This window comes from Centroberyx affinis, unplaced genomic scaffold, assembly GCF_046629955.1.
Source record: "Centroberyx affinis isolate AG114_WGS23_722 - 3 ecotype Tasmania unplaced genomic scaffold, CSIRO-AGI_Caff_v1 ptg003986l_1, whole genome shotgun sequence".
Taxonomy (NCBI): domain Eukaryota; kingdom Metazoa; phylum Chordata; class Actinopteri; order Beryciformes; family Berycidae; genus Centroberyx; species Centroberyx affinis.
In genome coordinates this window covers 37,501-56,950 of record NW_027281803.1, presented here as the reverse complement: position 1 = coordinate 56,950, position 19,450 = coordinate 37,501, and the positions used below count along the sequence as shown (strand labels likewise).

Sequence of the window (19,450 nt, the reverse complement as noted above, 5' to 3'; positions counted from 1 at the left end):
ACAGGTACATTACAGTTCCAAAAAGGGCAAAAAAACAACCATAAAATTTCTCCAAACAGCTTGTGTATGAGGAAAATCTAGGAGATAACGAGGTAAATACTGGACTTTTGGACTCACAGTGCAATCGTTTAGCTTCAGAACACTTGGATTATGCTGCACGAGCTGTTTGGAGTAATTTTATGGTTATTTTTTTGCACTTTTTGGAACTCTAAAGAATCAATCTGACGTGGAGCTGCGCTAGCTAACTTTTCACTGGTGTTACGACTGACATGACAAAATGTTCATGTTTGGGTGAACTATTTTCTTTAACAAAACTGTAGCTGCCTCTGTGCATGTCCATTACCTCTCTCCTCCATCGGCGCATACAGAACGCTTTTGATTTGTTTCGTTCACAGCGATGCACAGCAGACCTCTACTCCAGTTAGTATTCTGCCCTGTTCACCCTCAATAGCAGCTTTCACTGGGTTGAAGAAAGGGGTCTTTTAAAGACTCTCGCAGGCAACACTCCAGGAACCTTTCAGCGCTGGGACCTACAGTATGCCTTTTAATGGACTTTCTCTCTGTGAGCAATAAAGATCATATCTGGAGTCAAATAGTGCTGTAGGTAACACTAGCCCAAATTAAGCGGGTGAGGTCGGAGTGGCCGATCTCGATGGTTTCAGCAGAGGCGGGAGACATATGAAATGTACAGATGGGAGAGGTTAGAGAAAAGAGTGATCTGACCATCTGGCTAATCCCCCTGTTTAAGAATACTTATTAAGGCCCTCTGTAGTGGCCCTTGAGCCGTGTCACTGGTAGGTCAACAAGTGGCCTGCTTTATTCTCACTGGCAACTTGCTCTCTGAGTGGACAGACAAGGTTCAGTGTTTTGGTGTGGGTGTTAATCTGCACCCTGCTGGTTGGTCAGGGAGTTCAATTTCAAAGGCTCGGTTCATGGGTTGTGTAAATCTTACTGTATCACAATCTAGCACAGCTAACTGGAGTCACTTCAATTCTGTCTCTCTTGATAGCGAAGACTTTTTTTCAACTTGACTGATGCTTTGGTAGATGATATTTTATGGTTGACCTGATATAAATAATGAAAACATTGAATGAACAAATCAAAGAGTCATTAATGTAGGCATCTCAAGGAGTTTCTCTGCCCAATCTCGCTGCGTTTGAAGTAAGGAATTGTGCCATGATTGGGGAAAACCGGACCACTTAGGCCCTGTTTTAATTTCATCAAACTCCCTTAATTTTATCAGTTCAGTGGGAAACATGAAATCACATTATTGTGTCTTTTAACATGCAATTGCCTTTAAAATTTAATTACATGGCGGTAAGATGACAAGTGGACCCTCCTAACAAAATTATGGTCTTTATAGGGTACCGATCCTGTCGTGACAGAAACAATTCTTCTTTGTCTTGTGAAGAACTTTGCTCTTCAAGAGAGTGCCATGGTTTTGATGATTTGCAAAAGTCAAAGGAAAGTCAACTTTCCTTGACTCGCTGTGCCTAGATATCTAATGGCTCGATTTCAAGACCAAGGGTGTGTCTATGACAAGAGTTTTTGGAATTCAAAAACATAAAAGTTTACTGTGGTCACAGCACGTTTAATCTCAGATCGTGTTACAGTTGAACTAGATCCAGGTCTTGATTTGTGTATTCGAAATCTGATTAGTGCTGTTTAAGCAAAATAAGATCACAGTCCCACTAACCCTAGATTTGCACACTGTGCTACTCTAGAATGGCATGCCGTTAATCTTACTAGATATAGGCTTTTTCATGTAAGATATCGATGCTCAGTTTGTCAAATCAAGACAACCAGTGTTCGAATACAGCTTTCACGTTTCAAAAGTGAGTGTGAGGGAGCCTTTTAAAAGGGTTTGGCCATTTTCCGCATCATGACAGGTTTACTTAGGGAACTCCGTTGTTAAGCATGGTTGCGATAATGACAGTCATTTGCAAAGAGTTAGAAAAGTGGCCAGGCAGCCAGCGCCCGTTGGACTGATTTGTGGTAAGCTAATGAGCTAATGAGCTAATGAACCCACTGAGGTTACCTGTTTGGCTTCCACCAAAACCCAAACAATGGCCTGTTCTGCTCCTTGCCTTTTTACTCCATCTTTGTGGGTGAACTTGACTGCATTACAGCATTAGATGAATCAGCCCTGCTAATAGACAGTGTCTAACAAAATTTAGCGTTGTTTCCTGGGTTTTAAGGTTCTCAGTGTTTAACCTCGTGCTGGCAGCGTCCCATCAAGTCCTCTGCAACTTAGAGCTTGGACATTTAATTAAGTGATCTGACAGAGGTCTAAAGTGGACAGAATGCCTTGCAAGTTTGTGGTAAGGAACTAATTTCTACCCATTTAGGGATGGGAAAAGGGAGCTAAATTCAGTGATTTGCCATGCGTCAAGTCAGCACATTCACTCGTGCGTGTGAATTCACCAACTGTATATATACATGTATGGCATGTATCTCTGTGTATTATGTATTTATTTGTTTGTCAGTTTGTGTCGGTATCAATTTATTTGTGTTTGTGTTTGCATGCATGTTTGTGTTTTGCACACTCATGCCTCGTCAACATCCCGTCTGAGGCCCATCTGGTTTTGCTTTGAAGAGGCTCTTGGTGCTGCAGAGGCCTGGGCTTTAAGGCAGGGCCAGGGCAGCAGCGGTTCCTCCCCACTTACACACAAATCCACGGCGCGAGGCCCCTTGCCAGCAGCAGTATAGACCGACCCCCGTGGCTACTCCCCAAACCACCCACGCTCATACCCCACTTTCTCTCTTCTATTGCCCTTGAAATGGGGCCTGCTCTAAATATTATCTTCCCCTCTGTTTCATCCCCCCGTTTATCCCTAAGTCGGCGGAGAGAAGAAAGGAGCCGTGGGGCTGAGTCACTTTTTCCCCTCTCTTCTCTCCTCTCCTCTCCAAAACCACAGTCAGCGGCAGCGGCTTCCTGGAGATGAGCGCTTTTGTCTGTTGTGTGACCGCTGCGGCTTTAGGCAGATCCTCCTCTGATGAGGTAATGCACAGGCAAGATGAGGAGGCAGAGTGAGAACAGAGGGAGGCGAGGGAGGAGAGCCTGAGTGTGGATGTACGCTTTATTTTAAACTTTGAATTATCCAGGGAAGGGTTTTTGCTGAGCATGCATGCATGCTGTTTTTCAGCAACGCCCTGCTTCACATGCATATTGTTGCACACATTCACACCTGGGAGCAGCCCAGTACAACCAGTCCACTGGTCACTGAGCAGCTCCACTGCAGCAACTGCAAGTTAAGTGCCTTGCTGAAGGGCTCCTCAGCATTTGAGAGATGGGAGATCATTACTCATTTACTTCCAGATTTTCCCAGCTGATCTACATTTTTCAAACTGACAAACCTTCCAGTCACTTTAGTGAGAGCCAATGAAAATCTTTGCAGGGAATTATGGTGTGAATGAAAGTGAGAGAAAGTGATAGTAGTAAGCTACTTTTGAAAGTAATTAGTTACTTTACTTCTACTTTATTTTAACTACTTACGTCACAAAGTTAGTAGTTGTTAAGAGTACTTTTGCATTACCCACTTCAAAAACATGCTGTAGCAACATGACAGTGTGTTGATCATCGTTTTAAAAAGCAATGCAGGACTATTGCATATGCGTATATAAATTATTGTGTATATGCGTTTGTGTTCAGTGTTCAGATGTTTTATACACACAAAGTGTTTGTGCATGTGTACACATCTTCTCTCACTCCATGTGTAAGTGCCCATTTCTTTGCTCTCATTTCTGTGGCAACAACTGGTATCTGCCTGGACTTCTGAGGGCCTCCTGTTGGGGAATGCCACTAGACTGGCTACCATGCACGTTAATTGCTTCCTGTTTTAACTGTCAGGGGTCGTGGAGGTCAGAGGTCAGGGTCAAACTCAGCTGTTGTGCTCTGTGCTACAGAAGTCGCCACCTGGTCCTCAGATCATGGTGATCCAGCACATTCCCTCAACAATACGCTTCTTCACCTTTTTACATTCTTCAACATGCTGTATCTGGAACAAGGGTCATTTTCATTAGTTTGGCATTCTTTTCTCCATTTAAAAACACAGAGGGTTTTTTAATGGGTGTTTTATGAATGTAGTGTGGCCTGAGTCAGTGGATAGGAAGGTAAGGAGACAAGGAGAGGAAGCTATTGAGGACATTTGAGCTCCCTCGGCGACAATGGCTCAGCTGCAGCTCTAACACCTGTTTATAAGGAGCTTGTGGCAGCGTCCCATTTGCTAACACAATGTTACCATTTACTGACCCTGAATGCAGCCCACTATCTAACAACACCAACAACATCACATCCTCATAATTACAGTATTCTCATTACAGTAAAAAAAACCCGGCATCTCATTTTAAAGCCGCCATCAGCCAAAATTAACTGTCCTTAATGGCTGCTGATTGCATTCCTACACTGGCCACCCCCCCTCCATTTTTAGTGATCTGATCGTTTAAGTACATGCTAGCATAATTGAGGTCTCTTCCTTGATTAGATTTGCACCAGCTTTTAACAAAGCCTGCTCGAACTTAATCCAATGAGCCCCATTGTAGCCAGAGCTGAGGGATGACATCGCTCCTGGTTAGCTTCAAAATCAACCGTGCCGCCGAGCAATTACTGGTTACACTGATAAAACGGTCGGACAACCGAAGCAAATGACGCAATGTTTCACAAAGCTCACAAGAACACAAGTAGACACTTTTGCAGTATTTCAAATAATGGATAAATTAAGGTTACTAACATGGACCTTTCATATGCTTTTCAAGTATTTTTCTGAAAGAGGATACTTTGTACGCATTACAATCAGAAACTTTTTAGAATTGGCCAGTGCATGAGAAGTCTTTGTAAATATACCTTAAGATCTAGACAAAAGCAGTAGTTCCCAGCAAAAAAAAAAAAAAAAATTCTTTGTCTCACTGCAAAAATTTAAATTCTTTATTTCACATGAAGGCCAGACTAGGCCACGACATGTTGGTGCAATGTTTTTAATCTATTTTTCCCATTTGAAAAAAAAATATATTTTTTTTGTAGTGAGACAGAGTGCCTTGGGAACTACTGGTTTTTTATGTAGAATTACAAAGACTTGCCATGCTTTGACCTTTTCTGACTCAGCTGTTGCCTCTATCCAAAGAGCACCTGTCCATTCTACACCAAGGACCCAATGCAGCGCTCCTTGCCCGCCTGTCTGCTTTCTGTCTACTCAGAAACTTTTCAATCACAAGCACCTGCATTTCTCGGTGGAGAGACATATTGACGTCTTGGCGGACTTTCACATGGTGCGCGGAGAACAGGACCTGGTGTCCTCCAGTGACACCTGCCCTACCATAATCACAGTTAGAGACTAAACCTGCTCCTGACCTGCGGCTGTGTGTCACACTCTCAATCCCCTAATCGTCTCCTTTGTTCTCTGTCAACGTCAATTAGCCATGTACCAGGAGTGAGCCCGAGGAAAGTGTGTGTGTTTGTGTGTGTGTGTGTGTGTGCACGCATGAGACTTTAATTACACCCTACAAATACTATGTGTGTCTATACTAATGTGTGTAAGAGACAGTGTGTGCGTGTGGAGTACCTGTATATCGCTGTTGTCACGTGAAAACCTCATAACTCCACTTTTGGTGTTTTTTTTTTTTTTTTACTTCAATTAAAAGATTACATGCTCCTCTATGGGTTGAGAAAATTCTACGATCCCTTGGGCTAATGAAACCTTTTCAAAACTCACAGAATAAACCAGGGCTGTACCGAATGTCATTTTTTTTTACATTCAAAGCTTCTATTGAGGTTTTCGAATGAAGCTTCGAATGTCTGCCGTCATATTTTATGACGTCATCATAAAAAATAAAAAAAATCCTCGAACAAAATCCTCAATTAGAAGAAAGTGATTCATCGGATTAAATATGAGTTAGTGTTTTTTTTATTAAATCAACTTTCTTTAATGAATATAACTCGTCAGTTTCATCAACATAAATACATGTAGGCTAATCCAATAAGGGCATAAAATAATCATGAAATAATAATCGCGCCTTTAGGCTTACAGCAACATTATGCTATGACAGAAATGGTGATAAACAATGAAAATGACTTTTGCAAGCTGACTTAAACCAAATATGTTAAAACAAAAGATATATTCACAATTTTTCAAGTCTGTCTTAATAGTCAGGTACTCATATGTAGATTTACAGCATACGCACCCAACAAAACAAAGATAATATGTGGAAACATCAGGAAAAGTGGAATTTCAGCCAGAAGATATTAATATATATGAATAGCCAAAGATCCTTGACTTTGACACAAAATCAGAACATTTCAAATTAAAGTCTGAACAGTCCGGTGACTAGAAGTTCGGTGTGACCGACACTCACTCGTTGTGCACAGGACGGGGGCTGTAACCTAGGTAACAATACTATAATATTAGTGTAGCCTAATATTTATCTGCAACTGTGCAGAAATACGATATACATCATTGGTTTAAACAGAATGAATAGACGTGCAAAACAAAAAGCTGCTCAGTGTGCAGCATTTGAATGTTGATTTAAAATTCGAATGTCAACGTTATGAATGAAGCTTCGAAGCTTCGAACTATTCGGTACAGCCCTAGAATAAACTCTAAAAAGCATTACTAAAAAAGCTAAAAACAAGGCTATATTTATTAGTTCTTGAAAAGCTGACATTTTGGCGATACAATGTTTTCACCTGGCAACGACTGTCCCTCATATATATATCTTGTATCACTTCACAGAGGCATGTATGTGTTCCTAAACGTGGTCTAATTGATCTCTCCTCCAACCGGATCAGTGTCTAGATTAAGAACAGGAAGGGTTTTGACCGGGCCAACACTCTCTTTCTCTCTCTCTCTCTCTCTCTCCCTCCTTTCTCTCTCTCTCATCCATTCCCCTTCTGTTAACCCTCCTCTATTCTTAACAATGGAGTTTCACACTCGCTATATTTAGGCCCCAACGAGCCGAAGCTCACCTGTTTAAGCTGTTAAACTAATCCAGAACTATTCCTATGGTTCCCTGGAGGTTCAATGATCTGGCTCATAAGGTATGTTGAAGAGAGAGGTGGAGAGGGAAAAAAAAGAAACTGAAATTGATTTTGGATACAGTCCCCCTCCATGGAGGGAAATCTATACTTTGGAAATCTATAATCTATAATCAAAGGTTTTGATAATGGTTTCAAGATGTTTTTGCAGTGAATTTCTGATGTAAATATATTTGATTCCTATTCCTGCATTTGATTCCTAAATAAAACAAATCAATGAATGTAGGCAAAACGGGAATAATGGTGAATTTATTTCATAAATTGGTGAATTTTACAGATATGCTATACACACACACACACACACACACACACACACACACACAAATGTTTTCAGCATGCGCGACCTTATTAATTACTCTTTGACATGAAAGAGTATATACCACCTTATCTGGGTCCTTTGTTTACAGGGGATTGTTGATAGTAGCTGATATGCTGTGCGATAAATGCACTTAAATTTACAGGCAAAACAATGCTGTATTATGTAGGCCAGGAACACTTAAGACTGGAGTGACTGTGATATGAACACAGGCCAAATTTATGTGTGTGTTCAGGAGGGCAGACAGCTCCGGCGCATGTTTGTTAAAGCTGTTGGATGAGGCCCCGAGGTTCCTGGCTGCCTTTCAAACACCCGATCGCTCGCATATAATAGAGACAGATTTTTGATGCTCTAGCCAATTTGTCGTTATTAGAAGATATACATTTAGATATGAGATCAAAAGTCTTGCATACAGGCATTGCTAACAAAATCCTACAAATGCAAAGTCTGCATGCTATTAATTTAACCTATGAAGTCATATTCAATAATTAATGTCCATTAGCATATGACCCTATGTGCCATATAGTAAACAGCACGTCTCATAACTATGTATGGGATCTTGTAGTCACTTAATATATGGCTGAAAGGCCCAGAGACAAGCCATGGGTCATAATAAATCAGCCATATCTAATGAACCTCTTAATTGTGATTTACAGCCTCCAAGCTTAGTGCTGCGATGGCTAGAGAAATGGCCGAGGAGTGTGTGTGTGTGTGTGTGTGTGTGTGTGTGAGAGAGAGAGAGAGAGAGAGAGAGAGAGATGGGTAGAAATGAAAGAGAGGTACAATAAAGATCTATTCAGACATATTCAGAGTTACAGAGAGAGCAGAGAGAGGGCAAGAGTATTCTCGTCCAGTGGAGTACCAGCAAAAAAACACACACAAAAAAAACCCAGCATTATTAAAAGCCTCGCTCCGTTCAAGCAACTGTGAAATTCTTGCGTGAGTCTCATGAGAGGTTTTCCTGATATGATTATATTTAATGGAATAAAAATCAGAACAGCTGGGCAAGGAACAGTTACAGTCACAGTCCACAAATCAACAGAGAGAAGGCCTATTTATACCTCCACTTAAAGTGGTAATCCGCGAGTTCCTCGTTTTTTTTTTAAGTTTGTCTCCATCTTTGGTGCCAAGCGCTCATTGCTGTGGAGTTTCTGCACTTCACTTCGCAGAAATCACCTGTCAATCAAACAGTGTGGCTGGTACTTTTCCCCCTGTCTTTTCTTTTGATGCAGTTTGAGTGGCGCTCTTTTCTTTGTCTGTTCATGGTGGCTATCACTGCTCATGCTAACTACCCCATTCTTCTTCTATACCGAAGACAACAGTTTTTGCTGCTGCCACAAATGTAAAACACATCACTTCCTGTGCGCCAGAGGATTTTTCCCGGGAAAGACCTACCAGACACCAAGTGTTCAGAACAGCAAAAGTAAAAGCTTTCATGAACTGACTATAGGTTGAATCACTATTGTGTTGTATCAATTACATATAACTAGATAAAGCTACTAGAGAGTAGCAAAACAGAAATTTATTTATATGAAAATGTCACATATTATTACTTTAAATTTATTGCCTGGTGCACAAAACCCGGAATTTCCACATGTGACGTCAGTCATGTTGGACTGAACAATCCCAGGAGCCTTTGCCCTGATTCGAAGTGTTAGGTCTATGTGAATAAAGCTTGTTGTGATTAGCTAGATTAACACCCTGCATGGTTTGAAGTGGGGTCTTGTGCGCCGTGAACAATGTATTTTCGCTGCGGGCCGGTAAAGGACAATGGCTACCTTGTGCAGTATAGGCGGGCATTGGCCTCTCAGCACACACTCACACCTCTCTGTGCCCAAGCCTGTGACTGTGTGTGTATGTGTGCTTGCACATGTGATGTTACACTTGCTCATACTCATATTCCAGGGAAGGCATAGACCGTTACTCATTCACTTTCCTCGCCTGGATTTTCCCAGCCAGTCCGGGGATTTGAACTGGTGACCTGTGAACTGGCCACAGGTCGGCTTGTTCCCTAACATTTCATCCATCTCCGCCCCACGTGTGTGTTGAAAATAGGATGCTTATCTCTCCATGTTATCTCACATATATAACTGTTTCAAATCATAGAGTGGAGTTTCCCATAACACACACAAGCACTCACACATACTCTGTAACGTGTGGCTTCAGCCGGACCGGGGGATACACCGCAGAAAGGATTAGCCTGGATTGTGACAGCTCGACATGCCAGGGGACGCTGACGTGCCTTCACCCCCCCACCCCCCCTTTTCCCTCCCCCCACCCCCCCCAAACAAGACAACTGCTCCAGGAGAGGAGGAGGAGAGGTTTCCACAGCCCCCGAGGCTGCAGATCTCCTCCTCCCTCCTTCCTACTCCACCTCCTTTACGCTGCCCTCAACTCTCCCAAACCACTATTCCAATACTGTGAATCCTTCAGGTCAGTTTTATTATGTAGATGAAAATTCTAGTCTTCTGGTGTATAACTTACATTTACATTCATATTTTACATCTTGGGGATTTAGCTGACTGTACAGAGTGAATGACAATGAGTGCAAAGAGTAGAAGAAGCTTCAATTCTGAATCAATACAAGAAACCAATAGTAAGGAGTGCAAGGTTCAGAGTCCTGACAGTAGATGCAATAAATAGAGAAGTGCTAGGTAAAGAAATAATAGCCAGGAGTTTCTTTTTAATTCTTGGGTGTTTTAGACTAGAATGACTGGAGGATTTGTTTTTACTGGTGCTTTTTTCTGGGCGTCTGTGACAGCTGTATGGTGTCAAAAACACAGTTAGCTGCTTATAATGTTGGTGAACTAGGAATTTAATCTTATTTTGTAAGTTGTAAATTGCTGGATAAGAGCGTCAGCTAAATGCCTGACATGTAAAAAATGTAAATACAGTCTCCTTTATTCTTTTTACTGACAAGGTTGCATTTCTCTCCACAACAGAGTTATACACTGCCAGGCTAGTAGAAATTAGACCCTGTGTTCTGAGCACAGATGAGTTGTTACAACCATCTGTACACATTACACATTCAGGCTGGTCAATAATTAAATAAAAATATGTTGTTTATCGACTGTCAGAAAGTAGTATTGCTCTGAATAATGCAGCCATTCCATGCTAACAAACCTTAGGAAATCCTCTGAGATCTTTCTTAGACGGGGAACAAAGCTCATTGTCAGAGGACAGAGAGGCAGCAGGGATTACAATGGGGGCATCCAGTGAAACGACTTGTCAGTCCTAATCTGGGATTAGCAGGCTTTAGCGCCTCCCGGGCCCTCTAAAAGCCACCTGTTTGGACGCCCATACAGATGATCTTATACCCTGGAGCTCCTTGTTTGTTTCTAATTCTTTTTGCTTACATCAAAGTTTTATATGATTTTTTCCATTATGAGGATACAATCTAACATTCAAATCTATTGCTAAATGTAGTTTTTGTTTTTATTTTTATTTTTTTTCAATTCAAATTATGAATTTTGAGTTGCTTAAATGATAATGTATAATATTAATTAATTCAGTCTTGCACTGCCTCTTTGCACTGTTGTCCTTGTTCCATGTCTAAGTATCTACTGTGAAACAGTGTAAGTTATCACACTGTCTCTGCACCAGCGTCACCAAGACAAATTCCTGCACATTTGTTGTTCTTGAAGACTGTGATTCTGATTATTATTCAGAAATAGAGCATGGTCTATATTCCCTTTGCTTTCCACTATCTGTAATATCACATCAGCGGCTGAAACTGAGAATTGACATACAGTACATTCTCCATTTATGTGATTGAGAGTGACGCAGGCCGTCTCTGCCTTCATGTCAACTCAGCTCAGCATTCCCTGAATGATAAATGGCTGGGGGATGGACAAACGCAGGAGCTAAAGCTAACAACTTTGAATAACAGTAAATATGGACATTTGACAATTGTTCTCAGCTGCGGTGTGACTCCTGAGGCCTGTAATTACTTATTGAAGCTCACTTTGTCTGGCGCTAGCCTCAGGGCTAATGCAATCACTCTGAAAAATGTGTGAGGGCAGCTGTCGTGTCGCCATGGGCTTCCATCATGATCCTGGACTCAGGCTTTCTACTATTGATGTCACCCTGAAATAGACTTCACTGTCAATGATACTTTTGTATATTTGGCTGAGAATTAATTCACTTAATCTTTCATTGCTTAAGGCATTTGATAGTGAGTACAGGATACAATCACTTTTTAATTCCTTCTTTCTTTCATGAAAATATCCAATTATTTGCTTCTTTGGGCAAAGATTGAGTGAGATCTTCATATATGAGGAATGACTAGTTCAAAAAGTCAGGTCTTTCATGATAACCAGTGTCAAACCAGCAAAACTTGCTGATCATTATTCCACAGTGGAAAAAGGGCATCCATAGCTTCATCTATATTCTTAGGATAATAGGATTGCCCCTTGTTTAAAGCTACTGTTGACTATATGTAGAGGTCATATAGCGCAACAAGGCTTAAACTTGTGTAACAAGCTTATTAGCGCATCACACTGGCATTGTGTTTACCCCAGAGAGGTTAAAGGTGACCGATGTGATGATAAGGAGAGTGGCTAGAAGTGACAGCACAGGTGGCGGTTTGGTTCTGCATCAGCCCCTACAGATAAACAGAGTATTACCTCCTGCGAGGCGCTCGCCAAATGGCTAGCTGTAGGTGCTTTAAGCTGATACAGATTGGGCGTTAACAGAGGTAAGAAGAAAGAGAGATGATAGGGGTTAAAGAGAAAGAGGAGAGAGAGTGTGAGTGTAAAGATTTAACAGGAGAGGGTGTGCTTCAACAACAGTTTTCTCCAACAAGCAGTGCTTAAAGCTACACTAGGCTAGATTTAAAAAAAAAAAAAATACAGAAATACACCTGTTCCATCCCCACTAGCTGTGACCCTGAAGATTCGCTCTGCTGGACTCACCAACTTTATATCTTTTGCCTCTCTTGTCCCTTTGGTATAAAACATCACAGACTGCCAAACATGAGCGTGCTGTGTGCAGGTTACTGGCGTTACGTTGCGTGTTTTCTGGGTATTGAAGTTGAAATGTTTCAGTTACCTTTTGCTGTCATTTGAGGCCGCCAACGTGCAAAATTACCTATAGTGCAATGGCTAATCCAATGGATAATCCAAAAACATTATGCATTGGGAGTACTTGGACTTGGATTTATGCAAAAATGGCAAATTACTTGTTAGTTTACTTACATATTACTTACTTACTGTAGTTAATTTCTCGCAAAACACGAGAGCCTAATGCATTTCAGCTATTACAACCATCAGCAACTGTATTTGCTTTAGATAATGCCAGGTTAGAGGAGGTGAGGAAAAAGGGAGATGAGAGACATTCGAGGAAAGTGAAAATATAGTGTGGGTGTAAGATTGTTACCATTGTGTTAAATTTTACACTAAAAAGTGTGCATGTTTGCAGGCTGTATTTGTCTGGCAGTTATTTGATGGCCTAGCTACTGGACAATGTGAACTACTTTTAGGATTAGGAGACAAAATGTTCACACTGACCAGGTCTGCTAACTGCTGCGGGCGGGAGGCAGCAGACAAACGCTCCTTTTGAGCCACCGAGTGTTGACTTTGGTCTTCAATGGTTTCTTCAATGGTTTACTCTGTAACCCTGCCATGAAGTAGATATATGTATATGTGTACTGTATTTGTGTTAGCTTGGGGTGTGTTCCCGTGCCAGGAAAAATAACAAGCACAAGGGAGGGTGTTGGTCAATAAGGCCACTCCTGGATTTCTGGGGGTCTGCGGTTTTGGTCAAGCCTCGCCGAGGTACAGAGCCTGAACACAGAGACCCTGCATAGTGGTGTGTGTTTACGCCCGCCGTACAAACGAAGCATTCATCATTTTTTGAGTGTTCCATCGTTGGCTTTGATTGAGATTTTCCATCAGCCGGACTAACGAAGACACCGAACCGCATGTTTGCTCCAGGTGTCCAGATGAAGAGAGACAAAATGCAGGAATTGCAACTTTTGTCATCTCTGCGTTATGAATGTTGAAACATTTGGTTTATTGAATGAAGTGAATTTTTTGTTTCACATTTTTCCAGATGGGGCTGAGAGTATGTGGCACCATTTTATATTTGAAGAGTTTGATTCCAAAACAAGATGCCACACCTTCTCTTACAAAATGATTGCTCACATTAAAGCAGAACCACTATAGAATATTACTGATATTTTTAGCTAATTTAAGACTTTTGCTCTCATATATATAACATTTTTGAGGATGGGATTATTTGCATTGTTCCAGATATTGTGTAATGAAATTAAGGGAACAATTATTTTTTAAGGTTCCATGTTATTAATTTTTCATGGATTTGTCATTTAATTTAGTATGTCTCAAGGTAACAATGATGTGCTTCACAATGTCTTCATGTGTTTCCACCTGCTGACTGGAGTGAGAGAGGGCGAGTCAATTAAAAAGCTAAAAAGCCAAGCTGATTGGTAAGATTTAGGCAGTTGTTTACGGGCGAGTGCCAATCAAGACCAAGTTTAGCTGTGATGTATTAACTGGAGATAATGTGAAACTGCCGGAGAATTTTCTGAAAATGTTATATGTTAAAAAATAAAATGTTAATCCAGCTTCTAAAACAAATTCAAGTATTGTTTTAGTGTTTTTTAGTTTTATTTAGTTCGTTTTTTAAGTGGTAAACTGGAAGATTTCTTTTTTTTTGGCGACATCTTTGTTGCTCAGCGCTCATTGCTGTGGTGTCTCTGCACTGGACCTCCCACAGATCACCTGTCAATCAAACAGTGTGGGCGGAGCTTGGATTTTCTGTTGATGCAGTTTGAGTTTCTGTAGGTGGCGCTCTTTTCTTTGTCTTTGTCTGTTCAGCCATGGTGGCTATCGCTGCTCATGCTAACTACCCAGTTCTTCTTCTGTTTATTCCAAAGTTACAAACCGGAAAGGTAAAACGCATCACTTCCTGTGCAGCAGAGGATTTTTCCCAGGAAAGAGCTACCAGACATCGGCTGTTTTCACAGCATATAGGTTGAATCACTATTGTGTTATATCAATCAGTGATAGAGAGTAGCAAAATTGACATTTATTTATATGAAAATGATGTTGATTATTACTTTAAGATTTTTTATGAAATATTGCTATCAGCACATGCAAATATGAATTCCAATATGGTCCAATTAAAAATACATTCTTATTGTTTTGGAATGAAACAGTGCAGTTCAACAACAAGCTTTGCTACCAAGGATTGATTCAACGCCAACACTGTCAATGTTTATTCCCTGCAGTCTTAAAGTGCATGTGAGTTGACCATTGTGGTTGGAACACCCTCTGCTGAGGTAAATACATAGAGCTCTTCATTGCAACATGCTGACTGTCACACAATGACTTTCTATTTACCTGAGAATCATGAAAGGATTTGGTTGTGACAGTTGATTGATGTATACGGTGTTTGTTTTTCTGACCTACCATCGTGCGCAGTATCCGCCTTCTCCTTAACTCCCCTCATTGTTTCACTTAAGTCATGAAAAGGTCACAGAATACCTGCAGTTGCATGTGATAAGTGCTCTACAGCTTTGAAATAGTGCAGCTACTTGTTGGTGCAGCTGACATATACAGTTGCACCGTAATGTTCACAGTGCTGAATTTCCCTCGCCGTTCTCCCCTATCCTCTCCTCCTCCCTCTCGCTGTGAAATCCATGTTAAGGGACTGGAATGTCAGAAAACAAAACTGCTTTTCTTGCCATTAGGGCGCTGACGAAATAGGCCGGTTTTGGGGTAACTGGTGTCGCTGTTGAGCGTTTCTATTTTGGGCCAAAGAGCCGGGATGGGGGAATCTCTGGGAGAAAGCAGGGCAGTGTGTGTGTCCACATTCCACATGTCTGACCGATGACAGTGCCCTCTGTTTGCAGCGCTCAGCGATGATCTAATGAGAGTCCAGACAGACCCAAGATTTAGGAGCTGGGAGAGCTGTTCTCATACAAGGCCAATTCTCTTCCAGCTTTTTTTTTTTTTTAACCTTTATTTATCCAGGGAAAGTTAACTGAGCATGCATGTTCTTTTTAGCAACGCCCTACTTCTCATTCATACAGTCACACACATTCACACCTGGGAGTTGCCCAGTATAACCACAGACTTCTACTGTTGGCCGCAGAGCAGCTCCACTGGAGCAATTAGGGTTAAGTGCCTTGCTCAAAGGCACTGCATGTTGTGGGTTGTTGTTGCAAGCATAGCTCAAATAATGGGTCCCTGTTGCACCGTTTCTGCTTGCTAAGATACAGCACTCCTCTGTTTTTCTATTTAAACCTTCAGTTTCCCTTCACTTTCTTTCACTGTATTTGCTTGTTGGGACTGTCCAGCAGACCAACAATTCCAAGAAAAGTCCTCCCCTTTCTTTCTCCTCCTGCTCCTTCTCTTCTCTCATTCCCTTTCTCTCTCTCTCTCTCTCTTTGGTATTTCCCACTTCCTCAGTTCTATCCAGCTGGGACGGCTGGAGATTTTACACCCAATTGGTCGAATCGGAGGCCTTTGTCGGAGCCCTCCTCTCGCTCTACAAGTGGCAGAAGGGACCTGGGTTGTGAATGGCGCTTTGTGTACTGTTTTTCTAAGAGGGGGCCCTCGCTCTCCCGCTCTCATCTGTCACAGGTCCCTCTCCTTCCACACTCCACAATGCCTGATTGTTTCTGCCAAGTCGCCAGGTTCCAGGCCAGATCTGAACAACGTTTTCCTGCCAAATTCCGACCCCAGTTTTCGTTTTTCTTCCACTCACAAAGGGATTCTAAGTTACTGTCCACGTTTTAGAAGGGGACTTAGCTAGCTGTCCACCAGCAGACAGACACAGTAGTTTGGTGAATGTGTCTCTGACCTAAAGGCTATAAGACTTTCCATAGGCAACAAAGGAAGGAAGGGAATTTGAACCAAAATGCTCAAAGAATACAGTAAGTAAAATTGTTGAGCATGAAATGTAAAATGCCTTTAATGTAATTATTAATTACATTAAGATATGGAAGAAAAGCTACTGAAAAGTAAGATATATGTAACAGTGTAATTTTATTATTGGTTTAACTTGTGTTTTCTCACTCTGTTAAACCTACCTACGTGAACCTGACTTCACATTCTTAACTTTGAAATGCATGAGGACAAATTCAAACTCTTTGCTCTTGTCAAACAGCGCATGCTCTGTTTAGTTATCAAGCAGCCAATCTCGCCAGTATCACTTTCCAAGAAATATCATAGACAGGAGAACTGCGTTGAAGGAAATTACTTGATGTTTTCCTAGATGTCTGACAATATGAAAAGGCTTTTGGAGAGCCTTGAGGCAATGTGTGTGGAAAATGAATTTGCTTTTCAGCTATCAGTGTAACATTATCGTCATATTACTGTTTCCTGAGAGTGTCTCCAGGTAGCCAAACTCATTCTTTTGTTGGTCTCACTGGGAGAAGGTTGCTCCTTCAGTTGTAATCACTCAATTTCTGCCTGATTCTCTGAAACACACTGCAAGCAGCTCATATTGTCAGACACAAGTGCTGTGGTCAGACGAGAAACACACATCACTCAAAATTCGTTTTCCTCAGAAATTAAGAAAAGAATGCTTTTTTCTTATTGCCATTCCCATATATTTTTTGAAGTAGTACAAGGATTTTTGTTGACAGGTTCCAAGGGCCCAAGGGCCATGAAGCACCCTCAATCCATAAATGGCCATGTAAACCTCCAATTCAAATGAGAGAAAGACCAAAATTGCAGTTAGAAGGTTTTTCTGCAACAGTTTTCAGTGAAATAATGGCTTATATCCCCAGTTTCTATCCTTGTCTCTTTCTATTTGTCATTTGTTAACAGCTGCAGGCCTTTAGCAACAGGTAATTGAAGGCCATTTGGGAATTCACCTCATGCTTCTGCTGCGTTTATTACGGGAACATCGGCATGCTGTTGATTTATTGTTAGCTTCTCTCATCCTTACGCAACAACTCACCACGGTGATTCTTGATGGTTGCTAGTTCATTCTCAGGCTGTTTTCTAGCCGATGTCACTGAAGTTGTTTGTCGTCTGTTTGCATTCTGGCTTCTTTACAAAGGCATCGTTCTTCTCATCACTAGCATCATGCTGTTATTTATAATGATTCTAATCGTGTCATAGATTTTTCAATCTATGACACGATTAGAATCATTATCACTCAGTAAACATTTTGATAATGCAGCTATTGCCAAGGTGGCAAGTCTGTTTCATATCATATTTTTTCTATATTATCTATGTTCTCTAATGATTGGCACTGTGGATATTTGTGTGAATATTTCAACTTTTTGAAGGTAGGAAGCTTTCAGATTACAATGTCACAAAGTACTCTCATAAAGATTAATAGCACAAAAAGATAACGAAATATGGTAGGTAGATAATAGGTAACTTAACTTCTTGGTTGACAACACTTCTATAAATCTGATTATCCTATATTTTTGAAATATTGAATGATGATATCCAGGTAATGACTATTTCTTTCCAAAATGGGTCTATAGCATTTTAGATTTCTAAAATTACATTTTGATTGCCAAATCAAAAGCAAATCACTACAAGACCTTTCACCCAACAGGCCATCTGACAAACAGCTAGGCAGCAGCTAAGCCCCTAGCTTTAACCTTTGCAGTCGCCATACTAGTTCAACAATCTAGCCATGTAAACACAGGTAATGTGATTCTTTGTCTGACGACCATGGGATCTGGCCATAACCGTCTCTGTTAATCAAGTGCTCTATTTTCCTGTGACTGGGTTGTGTTAATACTAACCAATCACAGAAGGCCTTGTCTCTTGTTAACCAACAAACCCTGGGACTGTTGCATGATGAAACCATATCAGTGGCAGCAATTTATGAGCCTGGGCATTCCTGGCCATATGAGACGCCGGTTCCAAGAAACTAAGTCTTAAGCTCCCCCATAAACACACCACCAGCAATATTGTCAGCTAAATATAGGCTCTCTTCTTTCTCTTCTTTCTTCTACCCCAACTCCCCATCGCTCTCTCATTTCTCAGGAAAGTAGCGTGGATTGGATTGCAACTGTTGATCATGGATTAGCGATTTGCTGTTCGTCAGTTGTCTGGTGTCTTAAACTGTTTGGAATAGTTAAGGCAAGCCATCATCATGGTGTGTGTGTATGTGTGTGTGTGTGTGTGTGTATGTGTGTGTGTGCTATGATTATGCTGGTTGGAGGGCTTGAGAATACATAGCTAAATATTGTATAGTCTAGTTTGCAGATACTATTGCTGGCACTAAATACCTGCTAAGCCACGCTATCTGTCTGTCCGAGGGGAGCTGCCTCCATTTTCAAAGTTTTTATTCTTGTGCTGATAATACGCAAAGAGGTTCTCTGTCAACAGTTTACTTGAACTCTGAAACTTTTGAAATATATTAGGGCGCTATGTTTACACTGTGTCAATAGTTACATATTCAATTTTAGGCATTTAGCTGGTGCTCTAATCAGGAGAAGCTTACAATGAGTGCAACAGCAGAATAAGATTAATCTCTTGGATTGGCAACATCACAAACAACAAATAGTAAAGAGTGCAAGGACCAGAGCCACAGTATCCTGACAATATCCCTGTGACCCTGGAATGATGATGTTAGAGAGAGAGAGAGAGAAAAAAAGATATAAAAAGTAAGAGTGAAGGAAGGATTTTTTTCTAAGATGAGAGCAAATAAGAGCAAATTTCACAATGGGTGTACTCTCCTAGCTCTACTACTTGACAGTAGTAAGTGTTGCCTTAGTGTTGCTGTTAGTGGTTCTGTGACACCCTCAGGTCAGAGTTGAGTGGGTGTCAGTTTTTACGGCACCCACCAAGATCCCTATGATGTTACCCAGCAGGCCTCTCCCTCGTCTGATTTAACCGGGGCGAACAGACACACTGGAGGCAGCGTTCGGACACCAGATTGCCCGTACAAGTAAATATGCATGCACTAATACATCGTGACCCTCAGAATCTCACTTTACAACATGGAAGAAAGCTCATTCACATGATGCCGTTACAGCTCACTCAGGTATGCAGGGATACGCACGTGCAAGCACACACAAACACAAACACACACACACAAATATTTGCTAATAATGCTTATTAGGACTTACAATGACTCATTTCCTCCAACTGACCGAATTACAGACCACC

At 41.2% G+C, this 19,450-nt stretch overlaps 1 protein-coding gene across 1 annotated transcript in view; it reads left to right on the top strand.

Moving 5' to 3' along the window:
- Positions 1 to 16,204: 16,204 nt before the first annotated feature.
- Positions 16,205 to 19,450, top strand: part of LOC139663356 (transcription factor SOX-6-like) — a gene marked incomplete at its 3' end in the record, with an annotated part of 37,479 nt that continues 34,233 nt past the window's right edge. The window contains exon 1 of the mRNA XM_071542004.1: positions 16,205 to 16,242. The remainder of the gene's footprint in view (positions 16,243 to 19,450) is intronic.